At 36.1% G+C, this 13,406-nt stretch overlaps 1 pseudogene; it reads right to left on the reverse strand.

The window, feature by feature from the left end:
• Positions 1 to 8,875: 8,875 nt before the first annotated feature.
• Positions 8,876 to 9,407, reverse strand: LOC141374833 (small ribosomal subunit protein eS24 pseudogene; annotated as a pseudogene).
• Between the last annotated feature and the right edge of the window lie 3,999 nt (positions 9,408 to 13,406).

Raw genomic sequence — 13,406 nt, forward strand, 5'->3', positions numbered from 1 at the left:
TTAAATAATACTTAAAGCCAAGTACTTGCTTTTCACCTACTACATTCTGCACTGAATAATACTTACCTTAGCAAACAGAACAGGGCCATCTTCCTCCCTATATTACTAATGTTACAGCAAAATGTAAGGTTGCTCTACTCAGACTGTTTATATTACTGCTACAGCTTTGGTTATCATGGTATTTTCCTACAACAGATCCAGCTCTCCTTTTGACATTTTTTCTTTAATCTTCTAAATCAACCCTCATAGCCCTTTAATGAGAGTGTTACTTTTCTGTAGCATTTCTTCTAATGGTTCCCCTTTCTCTCTTGCTTAAGGGGATTGTTGTTAATATTTAACAATTTCAAATTTCTGTTTTTAAAAGAGGATATTGGATTTTTGGTATCTAGGCTGCTTTAAATTTATATCAAATTTTTCATAGCAAAGACTGAAAAACACATATACAATTGTCATTTGGTAGCAACCAGGACCAATGGGGAGGAATGCTGTTTTTCTTTCTTCTTTAAAAATTATTTGATATTCAAATGATTACAAACAGAATAAGAACAATATTCTCAAATCAGGTTACTTAATTCTGTATTCTAATCTGAATTTGGTAAGTTTCTAAGTAAAGGGGTATTTATTTTACCATTTAGAAAATGCTTTAAATCATGTCTCATGTTCAAAAAACTGAGACATTAAGGGCTCAGTTCTTCATATAGAGTTAAATTCTGAGATTATGGTAAGCATATGACGCATGCTGCCATATTACAACCACTAGCTTGTTTTTTTCATTAATGGCAAAAGTGAAACCAGATTCCGTTATGTATACAATGTGATGTCTTCAGCTTACACAAACTTGGTGCAGCCAAAAAATCTATCAGAAGGACCTGAGGATGAGGCTATGTTCAACTAAGTTCCAATATACATATTTTACTTTCTACTTGTTATATAATGGATACCTTTAAATAAATGTCACTGTCAGTTCATTTAATAAGCACGTCAGATGACTCATTGTCTGAGAGGAAATTCAAATTCAATATTTGTTTCTTTAAAATGCTTTTATTCTATCTTACAAATACATGCTATTTCAAAAGAAGATATTAGTAAGTTCTCGAAAGCCAATATTTTCTATGCTACAATCATTCCATAGACATTGGGAAAGAGAGAAAATATTTATAAAGCATTTAGTGATGAGTAATTCACAAGGAAATAATTATAAATACAAGTCAAACAAATTGGCAATTGTTTGCATTTCAAATTAGAAATCACATAAAATGAAGCATTGCTCTGATTTGCTTCATGAGCATTTTAGGGAAAGCTATTTCTACCTACATTTGTGAGGCTCACATGGAGGTCTAGCTGATAGAACATTAGCCCGAGAGTCTGGATTTCATAAAGTCTCTCCTGGCTCTATCAGACCTCACTGTGTGGCCTGGTGGAATTTGCTCTGGATTTTCTATACTTCAGTTTCCTCATCAGTGCAGCTGGGGATAAAAAGAAATTTTTAAAAAATATGTTAAAGGTATTAATGGTCAAGCATGCTAACAATTTATTAGAACCAAAGCGTGTTTTTCACAACAAACATGTTTTCCCTAAAGTCACTGATATTCCTAATAGACTCAATTCCATCTAGACTTTTTAGATAATCAAGAATGTCTCCTTAAGAGATGAAGAAGCATGCATAGCTATTCAGGAGATGAGGAAATTTGGCTGAAGGGGTAAACAAGACTGACCCAGAGCCACTACAGATATCAGAAAACCTAGCCGATGCCTTGTTATAGAACAGATATTACTTAAGTATGATCTTATAATGTTCAAACTAAATTAGCCACAGACAGACTTTCCTTGGTTATTAACTCCTTAATTGATGATATGAGCACTCTCTCCTTGTCCTTATCCTATAAGAATACAAAACAGCAAAAAAGGTAAAGGTTTTAAGTCTCTTTGCAACATGCGTGCTTACAAACCACAAAATACTCAAACTTATTTGTATCTCAGCCAATGGCATGGAGAAGAGTGAGTGGCCAGGGATGGAGAGAGGTTAGCATATACAGACAAAGTCACGGGAGCCCTTGAGTAATTCAAAATGTGATGTTTCTCACCACACAGACAATCCAATATTAAAATATAAGTTATGTAAAAATACACACGTGGCTAATGAAATTGTGATTCTGCTTTCGTTTGAGCTTAAAATATAAGTTATGTAAAAATACACACGTGGCTAATGAAATTGTGATTCTGCTTTCGTTTGACCCATTAATACCTTTAACATATTTCGTATGACTCAGTGGACCCCTGCACAGATGGTGATAGCATGGACTCTTTTTTTAAAGATTTTTTTTTTATTTGAGACAGAGAGAATGAGAGAGAGAGAGCGAGAGAGAGAGAGAGCACATGAGAGGGGGGAGGGTCAGAGGGAGAAGCAGACTCCCTGCTGAGCAGGGAGCCCAATGCGGGACTCGATCCTGGGACTCCAGGATCATGACCTGAGCCGAAGGCAGTCGCTTAACCAACTGAGCCACCCAGGCGCCCGATAGCATGGACTCTTATGAAAGGGAGATCATGTTCCCAGGTTTATCTGGAGAGTTCAAACCCACATTTGTTGTCCTTGCTTCCTGTTAGCATCGTCCCAGATTTTTCACCCATTATTAGTAGTAGTTATGTTCAACTAAGTTGGGATGATTTGGTAGAACTCCACCTTTCAGTCATTTAACCACTGAATATATATACTTCCTTTTATGTCTTGTGGCCTTTTTTTTTTTGGCCCTTTGCAATAAACATAAATTATTGTTTTAATATTTTTAATGGGAAATTAGTTACTGAATTTTTGCTTGCCAAGAAAGAGGATGAACTTTTAACTTGCACAAAATGCTTCTTGACATTATTATCCACTATAGGAACTATAATGATATCAGTAAACACATGAAAAACTGAGATGCAACTCTTTCCAAGAAGCATTAACATCTACTTCAAAAGTTCGCTGTTAATAGATGACTGTGCCAAAGATGACTATCTAAAAAATGTAGCTAACGAAGGTAGGTTTTCATATTTCTCTAAAAGCAAAGTTTTTCATTTAGATCAAATTAATGTTCATTAATCATTAATTTTGCTCATGCTAAAGTCAAAATTTTCTTGTGCACATAAAAAAGGGAAAAGAATAGCTGCTAATGTATTGACTTTATTGGCAGAACTTTGCAAATGGTTAAGTGATGTTAACTTTATCTCTTTTTATTAGATGTTTTCAAATGACAATTCTAATAGTAGTTCAATTTTTCTTATTGCATTTATAAAATCAAAAGATTAGAGTAATTCATTTTGCTGAAATAAAACATCTGGCATTGTAAATTTAATTTAAAAATTTCAATAAATAAATAAAAGTTATTTGTTTTTGTACTGATAACATAAATATGAATATTGGTGAAGAAAAGTGTCAGTGTCATGTTAAAAAAAATCTTACTAAATTAGGAAGCCTATGGAACAGAAATATACTTGGAATTGCCTGTGGTGAACACATAGTTTATACTTCTGCTTCCAAACAACTGTGAAAATCTCCAATTAAAATAGAAGCAGCTGTTGGCAGACTTGAGGTTGGTTCTTTTTTTCTGCACAGTAGGACTGACTAAAATACAGAAATTTTTGTGTTGTGTTACTGACAAATTAAACAACAAAACATGGTAGTACATGCTTCCCCTTTTCATTGTCCATCAACAAACAGATTCAGATTTTAGAAATGTTTTACCCTTTATCCTAAGAAGAACTGCTTCCTAAGGAAACCTGAGTATTCTAACATGGTATTAAAACTCTCTTATAATTTTTATATCACTGTTAAAGATGAGAACATAAACAGAAAATCTCAACATTTGTATGCAACCACAAAAGACCTCAAATAGCCAAAGTAATCTCCTTTTTTAAAAGATTTTATTTATTTATTGAAGAGAGATGTTGAGGGGGCTGGGGTAGGAGCAGGGGGAAAGGGACAAGCAGACTCCACATTGAGCGCAGAGCCCAACACGGGGCTCGATCCCATGACCCTGAGATCATGACCTGAGCTAAAACCAAGAGTCAGACACCTAACCGACTGAGCCACGCAGGTGCCCCAAATAACCAAAGTAATCTTAAGAAAGAAGAACAAATCTGGAGGCACCACACTTCACGATTTCAAAGTATATTACAAAGCTACAGTGAACAAAACTATGTGGTATTGGCATAAAAACAGACACAAAGACTGATGGAACAGAATAGAGAACTCAGAAATGAACCCATGCATATATGGTCAATTAATTCACAACAAAGGAGCCAAGAACATACAATGTGAAAAGAATGTACAATGTTCTTTTCACATATTGAAAAGTATGTGAAAACTGTGTCTGTGAGCATCTGTGCTTTATCTCAGTTTATTTTGTTCATCTGTTAGCAAGATGTGTCCAAAGGTATCAGAAAAGCCTGAGAGAGGCTATTTATTTTAGTCTGGAAATGCTTAGAAATGTTTCCATATAAGTTAACGGTAATTGCTTCTTTGCTTTATGTCATTTCAGCTTACTAAAGATTCATAGAAACACTCTACTTTCGGAGAGTGGGGAAAACCTGTACATGCATATCTGACTTAAAGATTTCTACTTTAGGGGCGCCTGGGTGGCTCAGTCGTTAAGCATCTGCCTTCGGCTCAGGTCATGATCCCAGGGTCCTGGGATCGAGTCCCACATCGGGCTCCCTGCTCGTCGGGAAGCCTGCTTCTCCCTCTCCCACTCCCCCTGCTTGTGTTCCCTCTCTCACTGTCTCTCTCTCTGTGTCAAACAAATAAAATCTTAAAAAAAATAAACTTTAAAGATTTCTACTTTAAAATCACACTGTTAAATAAATAAATAAGTAAATAGATAAAATTACACTGTTTATCATAACTTCATTACTCCAGATCTATCATAAGGTTGTGAAATCTCATAAAGCGAAGATGACACCTAAACAAGAAGTAGTTTTAAATGTACATGCAGTTCTTTTTGGTTATGAAAATATTACTTTGCCTCCCTGTACTAAGTCAATAGGAAATAGAGTAGTCCCTCTTAGCCCAGGCTCAAGGAATAGAGGGTAGGCAGCAGTATGATTTTCAGCATCCATCTTTGTATGCCTTCCAATTACCAATTCTCCCCTCCACCCACTCCACCCAGTATGGTCCCAAAGGCCACGTTGGCCAGGTCTATCCTCCATACTTTCCCAAAAGCTCTATTTTGCACTATCTTGGTTTTTTTCATGTTAGGAATGTCCAATCATCTTGCTCCTATACTCACCCTTCTATTCACATTCTACTCCCTTTTAAAGATCTAGTTACAGTCCTACCTCCTCAGTGGAGCTATTTCAATGCACACAATTCAACCTGTTGAATTCTAATAACACATATTGCCTATATTATACAAGAGAGCACTGAATTTACACATATATACTATTTACACACAGATACATACATCTATATATATTCTTTTTAAAATCATGTTATTCTTTTCTCCCTAATAAATTATGAACTTTTGTGGAAAGATTTGAGTCTTAGATTCGTCTATCTCTCCATTTACATGTATCATTTGGTTGATAGGCACTTTTATTCACTTGATTAAAGGTTATCTTTCCTTTTGATTTGTTTTTAAGGCATTCATTTATAACAAAAGGCCTTAGTATTATGATAACCTTTACCCCTAGCTATTTGCAATATAGAACACAGAATAGGTTCTTATATTCAGGTAGCTCTATAAGTCCTATAAAAGAGCTATCCCATGAGTCCTACATTCCATCAGGCCTAACATCTGTCCACATCTCCTGTAGTTGCATTGGATCTTAGCTCTTAACATGCCTGCTCCTTAAACATGTAGCAGTCAGTGTCTAATGTGTTGATTCGAAAGGCAACAACCTGGATTAGATTTCTGCACAGAATGTCAAAATACAAGACACACTGCAACATCTATTCCATATCTAACCTGATTTAATAGCCATTCAGCACTTCTTAAATTTCCTTTAAGTTGAGATCATATTTGCTGCACTTTGAAGGGTTGAGTGAACGCATAGCACAATCAACAGAGAGAAAAGGATATAAAACAGCAACAGAACATTGACAAGTGTATGAGGAGTACTAAGATGCAGAACTCTGGGCTTCATTTTCTTCTGTCTTTCTCCTTTTTCAGAATCAAGTTTAGGAAAAGCTCTCATCAATATATATCTTTTTTTCTACTGTATGTTTATTAATAAATGTTAGTTAACAAAAAAACAAAGAGTATATAAATTCTGTTCTAACCACGGGACGCAGGAAATAAAAACAGTAGCAATGTACTACTTTGAATGAAATCAGGATATATCAGATTAAAATATCTTAGGAATCGTAACCACTCAAGAGTTTTATTTTATTATTAAATAATAAAATATAATGATCAAATATCAGCATCAGACATGTAGAGGAAAGGAAATAAAATTCCCCTTTTTTTCAAGACCTAATTTCTGACACTGAAACTTGCATATCATGAAGATGTGGCCTTTTGAAGGTCTCCATTAACATCTTGTGAAGAATTTATTTTTTTAGATCTATTAACCATTTTTAGCATAAAAATAAGTTTAAAGATCCATGATTTCTTTAAAAACCAAAAGATAGAATTAAAATATATTGCATGTTATTTTATTATAACTTTTTTCAATTTACCTAATTCCTATAGTTTATTATATAATACATATACATATGTATCATGTTGAATAATTATATCTACATATCCTAACCATATTCATCATTTTACATAAGTGAAACCATAACCCAGCAAAATGATACTTTGTTATTTAAGTGATGCAAATATTTGAATTATCTTGTTTGAATTAGGTCTCTGCTCTTCTGCTTTCACCAGTAAGTGTTTTGTTTTATGTTACACTCATTGCCCCACAGGAATTTAAGAGAGATGAAAGATGGAAGAAGAGGAGAGAAGCTCCTTCTTGCAAAGTTTATATAGTGATTCTATTACCTCTGTTGCAGTGTTAAGTCAAATATGCTATTTTATTGGGAAGACCAATTTTATTTGCATATAAATACTACTACGTTGTGGAGGTTTGCTTCCTTTGTATCAGGCATTATAATGAAGGGAAGTCATAGCTTTCTTTGAATATTTATTCTTTGAGAAAAAACATACCAATGATATCTTTACAAATGGCTTTATCATAATCTTTGCAGTGTTTCTTTATAGTCATTCTTTTCATTTTATTCCTAATATGAGCACCATTTGGGTTCTTTCAAGAATGACTATTTGGAACTAGGAATACTGTCACAGCCTTCTCTGGATATTGTATAGACTCTACACAAGAGGTGTGGTCCTCATGAGTAGCATTCAGTAATGAGGAACATGTAGCCATATGAGAAAGAGGTGAAAGAGCTTACTTTTAGTTATTCCATGTGCCATCGAAGATTTACGTATTTGGGCAATGTTTAGAACCATGATTATGTGGAAAGTTTGCCAGGGATTAGATTATAGAAGAAATCCATTGCCAAAATAATGAATTATATGAATTAGCAAACTTTTAGTGGAAAAGTAAAAGTCGTAACTATAATGCTAAGCAGATTCATTGCACAAGTATAAAGTGGAAATGGAGACCAGAAAAAAATAAGGGGCAGCAGCATTAGTGCCATTATCCTGAGGGATACCAAGTGAGTGACAGTTAATTGGTTTCTACTAGGATCGAACCAGAAAAATAGCTCACCAGGATAAAGCACGTCACCAAGATGCAAAGTTAGCAAAAGGCAGGAAGAGAACCAAAAGTTTACATAAAGCCAAGAAAGGGAAATAAGAGTCAATACTCATGGTGATGAAAGCACTGGGGTCCATTGCTATAGTGTGACACCCCCCCACCCACCATTTTTAAGGCTTCCTTCACTGACAAAGCATGAAAGATTACTGGCCAGCTTTGCACGGCTAAGTTCAAGTGGTCCCTGAAAGCTAATCTTTGGACCCTCTCAGCCTGACTTCAAAAGAGCTGTTCTAGGGGGCAGGGAGGGAAGGACTAATTAAAATCCCAGATTTCTGGTGCTTGATCCCACAGATTCTGACTCTGTCAGTATATCTGGGACGGGGCATAGAAATACGTTTTATTTTTGTTTTGTTTGTTTTGGTGGTGGTGGTGGTGGTGTTGCAAGGCATGCCTGAATTAAAAGATGTTATCAGGCAATGCCTTCCTAAGATTGGTAGTTGTTCTGAAACTTTACAGTGTATTAGAATCACCAGGAAAGACTTGTTGACCCACGGATTACCTGAGAATTTACATTTTTAATGAGTACATAGTTGATTCTGATTTTTCTGGTCCAAGAACCATAAAATGAAAAACACTTCTGTAGTTACATATTCAAATGCCTGTAAAACCTAAATAAAAAAATATATATTTGCATGAATCAGACTAAGGATCAATAATAAAAAATGAAGGATCTGTGTGAATTAGAAGAGAACATGCCCAACCTAAATGTATTTATAAGGTAGTTTCTTCTAAAATATTCTACAGGCCAGCTGAAAGTTCTCTGAGGTAAATGCCCTTACCTTTGTGATTTCTAGCTCTGGGAACTTAGACTGAGCATGGCTTTCTATGAAGGGTGGAAATGTCATTCAATTATTCATTCATTCATTCATTCATTCATTCATTCATTTATCGAGTAACTTTTATATGCTAGGCGCGGTTCTTGGTGGATGGGATATATCAGTAAACAAAATCGAAAAATAAAAGTGTCCTTATGAAGAAATTTATATGGAACCTATCCACTTTTATATATTTTGTTAGTTTAAAATTAAAATACAAATAATGTTAAGGTCTGTTTTGCTTAGCTAAAATTCCCAAGAATGCAACCATTGCATATCAAACCACAATAAATGTCTAGTTTCATAATCTCTTTTTTTTTTTTAACATTCTTAGTTTATTGATCCTCTCATGAAAAATCTGCACAACCACCACAGATAAAGCCACTGCAGCATCTTTACTCCTTCTGTTGTCCAATCTCCAGCTCACTTCTTTTTGCCAGCACCAATATTGGCTTTTGCAGTCCCCCTGACTTTCTTCATTCTGTTCTTACGTTCCTTTCGCTGTTTTCTTGATGTCTTTTTCTTCTCGTACAGGCCATGTCTTGCAAGTCTGTGTTTGGGTTCATTTTTCTTTGCATAATCCAAAGAATCATAAATCATGCCAAAGCCGGTTGTCTTGCCACCACCAAAATGGGTTCTGAATCCAAACACAAATATGACATCTGGTGTGGTCTTGTACATTTTGGCTAGTTTTTCCCGAATTTCTGTCTTAGGTACCGTTGCCTTTCCAGGGTGAAGAACATCAATGACCATCTGTTGCCGCTGAAGTAGTCGGTTAGTCATGAACTTCCTGGTCCGGATAGTTACTGTGTCGTTCATGATGGCGGCGAGGCTTCAAGCAGCCAGGGAGAAAAAGAGCTAGTTTCATAATCTCTTAATAAAATACTTATATTATTTAGTTCATCTAACTGCTAAAAAAATAGCTTGTCTGAAAATTCTAAGGTATAAATGTAAAGACTGTGATTTGGGGAATACCAAACCTTAGCACCCCTTATCAAATATATGCAGAAGAGGTGGCCTCTGAGACTTTGAAAGAGATGAGAGATTTGAAGAATACAAACATGATCGTTTAATACAGCTATTTTCAATCTTAGCTTCACGTAATTGTCTAAGAAGCTTTTGAAAAATATCAACGCCTGAAGAGTTTCTGTTTTCCCTTGTTCTGGGGTGAGCTCAGGCAACCCCATTTTTAAAAGCTTCCTGAGTGATTCTAATGTGCAACTATGATTGAAAAGCACTGATATACACAGTGTCACTCATTTGTTCGTTTCCTAGCAAACATTTAGCGTACACTACTATGAGCATGTGTTAGGATATATTCATGAACAAAGGAGATATGGTATATAGCCCCATGACTATATAGTTCTTTAGTATTTTAAGGAACTATAAAAAAAAAAACAGCCTTTATTAGGGATTTGAGTGCCTACTGAATGACTTGCCTTCCACAAGCCGACTCTGGGCTATGTTTCTGAGCAGTGTGGTTTGGTGGGCAAGTTTTCTTGAGGTAACATTGGAATTGCAACAAGCGGAGAATTTTTTAATATCACAAATAGCTTTTGAACATAATTTAAAAGGAGATTCTTGAAACATGCTTTGTCGCAGATACATTTCAGATTCTTCTTTATTAAAAAGAAAGGAAATAGATATGGAAGTTGCAAGTCCTATTACAAGTCAACTGACTTAAGCCTCTATGAAAGAAAACAATGTATACAATGTTCTCAACAGGACTTCAAGAATTCTATCCTCAGAGTACTAAAACAAAACAAAACAAAACAAAACCAAAAACCAAACAGGATTTTAATTGAGTGAGAAGTGTTGGTTTTGAACTATGGAATATATTACCTATTCAAAGAATTTAGAAAGGCTGTTCTATAATGCTCCTGATAATTTTAACCCATCTCAGCACTGGTCCCTATGAAATGATACTTTTATTATTTTACAAATTCCTTTTAAGAAGTTTCTGATATTTAAAAGAAAAGATGTTCTTTCTAAATGTTTATAAAACACCTGAGACCAAAAAAATGCCTAGGTCTCTTCATAGAATGACTGTTCTTCTAGTTTTATTTTTTTAATGTGTTCTTTTTCTATATATACTGCTATATTATAAGATGTTTTTCATAGCTCTCAGGATCTTAAGAAACCGTACAGGTTCTTTGATTAATCCCCCGTCCACTCTCAACTCTATGTTTCCTTCCTGATCACCTTTTCGAGTAAGCGTAATTGTATTCACTTCTCTCGGTTTTGTCCATCATCTTCTAGCTGTCTCTGACTCTTACTGCTGCTGCAGATTCTGTGCACATATGGTGACAGGCACTGTGCTATTTTGAATGCCTTGTTTCTAATCCTCAATATCAAATCTTATAAGGTAGGTATTTTCCTCAAATTATGAATATGGAAATAGAAGTAAAGAGGAGAAGAATAAACTTGTTCAAGTTTATAGAGTAGCCCAGTGAGCCAGAAAGCCATGCCAGGTTCGTCTGGACTGTAATGCCTAGATTATTGTTCTAGCTTATCTAAGGTTCTACGAAGAGGTTCTCTTTCTTCTTCTTGATCGTGAAGAATAACTCAAATCTTTTTGACAAGTCTGCTATTCGTGGCACATGTACTTTTCTTTAGACTTTTCCAAAGGTAAATTGCATTTCCTGTGGCTATTGCTCATATGTGATCATTCTTGACTGCCTTTACTTGCCTTGTTACAGTTCCTTGCAAACAGGTCTACGTGGATTCCCTCAGGGCTGACTGAACTCTCTGGGTGTTGTGTGTGCAGCTTCAAGTTGGGTTGCACCGTTATCTGCCTTATTCTAGAGCAATGCTTCTATTAATACAGCCTGAGGGCCCATCAGCCTTTTTGGCAGCCACATTACTGTTGACTCCTACTGAGCTCATTGTCAACTAAATGCCTCAGTTTCTTGCACAACTGCCTTCGCTAAATCATATCACCCTCAGTCCTACCTTTGTGCATTTTGTTTCTGAATCCAAGTTTCAGGCCTTAACAATTATCCCTAATGAATATAATCATACCGGAGTCACCCCATTATTCCAGACTTTTAGCATTTTTCAATATCTGTTAGCATCTGCGGGTGGGGGTGGGGCGTGCAGAGCATTGTGGAGAGAGATTCTGAATCTACATGTGTTATAGTCACTCTCCCTCATCACTTAAAGTTTTTGTCTTTGCAAAACAGTCACATAATTTTAACTTATGTTTAATTTACTGATAAATTTCTTAACTGAGTAGGACTTGGGGCTGACCACCAAAAACTTCTGTTCGGGATGAAGACAATGGCCCTGAGGCAGATAGAGCTTTTTGGCTATAACCTGCTGTGCCTCTCAAGGTCCTGCACTGGGTATGCTCTCAACTATTATGTGGATCCTGTTGACTTCATATATGGGTTTCAAATAATTGTAGAGAATTTAAGAGTTGAAGCTCAGGTAAGCAAAAAGGAGCAGCTTCAAGCAATCAAACTGTTGCTAGGTTGTTCACTTGAATTGAATTGTCCACACATACTAGATCCTGAGAAAAATAAAAAGCTACCAAACCATGGGAGCATAAGAGAGGATTAACACTGTATAATAATTTTGTCACCAAAAGAATCACTACCTGTTTAAAATTATGTAAATATTATGACTGAATGCACTGCAAAGTTTTTATATGAGGTCAGAGATGAAAAATATATTTGAAGAGAAACAAAATTTTCTGTCTCTCCTGTCCCTAGGCCTTCTTCTCTACTTTGTCTCTTTTTCTCAATTCTTAGACAAAGACTAAGTGATCTAAAGAGGAAAAAACAAAAAAGAAACAAGAAAAAAAAAGGCAAGAATGTTCCATGCCAGATAGTTTTTAATCTTCTTCCCCTAACAGTTTCCAAGAAACTAAAAAGGGAAAAGTGGAGAGAGGAGGAAGATAATCAGGGTTGATTGTGAATCTGGGAAAAGTCTCAACTATGTATTGAGATTCACAAAAATGAAATCTGAAAGATCACAAGAGAGGAAATGAATAACCATTTTGCCCATTGCCAGTGTTCTGCGCCCCATCCTTCCAGCTGTGGCCGACGCTTCAGCTTCACCCTTCAGATTGGAGTTGGAGGCACATGCACACATCTCAGCTGCTGTGCTTTCTGGTACTGTATTTTGCCTTTCTTTAGAATGCCCTAAAGATAGCATTCTTAGTAAACATACTGTCAGCCAGAGAGAATTGCATCGGGGGATGCAACCGTCCTCTCTGGTGGGAAAGGCTTTTCCACCGGCAGGGTGTAAACTATTGGAAATACACAGGCTTTTGTTTTTGTTTTTGTTTTTGTTTTTGGTGGCATCAGCAACCAAAAAAAGTTCCTGATTCAGCTCTCCAAATACTTTTCTCATCTCTGCAGAGGACTCGATGTAATGGACCTACGAGACTTATCTTCATATACATCCTCTGTGCATGGCACAGTGTATGGCCCACACCAGGCATGCAACCAATATTTGTTGACTGAACAGATGAACTTTTACCTGAGCCACCTAGGATGAGTTGGGTCTTTTGGCATCAGTAAGAATGAGCAGACACCTGATGTTCAAACATGTGTGTCGAATTGAGCGGTGGGCATTGCCAGGTAAGGAATTCGGTCAGCTTTTGCAGTTGTTTTGCTGGTGGTGATTTCACCACGTTTTGCAGACATTTGGTTGCATTGCTCAGGATGATATAATAGAACATTTCATATCGGAGTGTCCAGAAATCCAACCTTCCCTGGAGAGAGTTTTTCATTCAGTTGACTTGGTAAGGGACCCAGCAGCTTGCGTTTTTGATAAGTTCCCAGGTTGTGCTGATGCTGCTGGTTGAAAACCGCTGCACTAATCCAGCCCCTAAAGGACAAT

Source organism: Callorhinus ursinus, unplaced genomic scaffold (assembly GCF_003265705.2).
Source record: "Callorhinus ursinus isolate GAN/ISIS: 27379988/994484 unplaced genomic scaffold, GSC_fseal_2.0 scaffold2, whole genome shotgun sequence".
Lineage (NCBI taxonomy): Eukaryota > Metazoa > Chordata > Mammalia > Carnivora > Otariidae > Callorhinus > Callorhinus ursinus.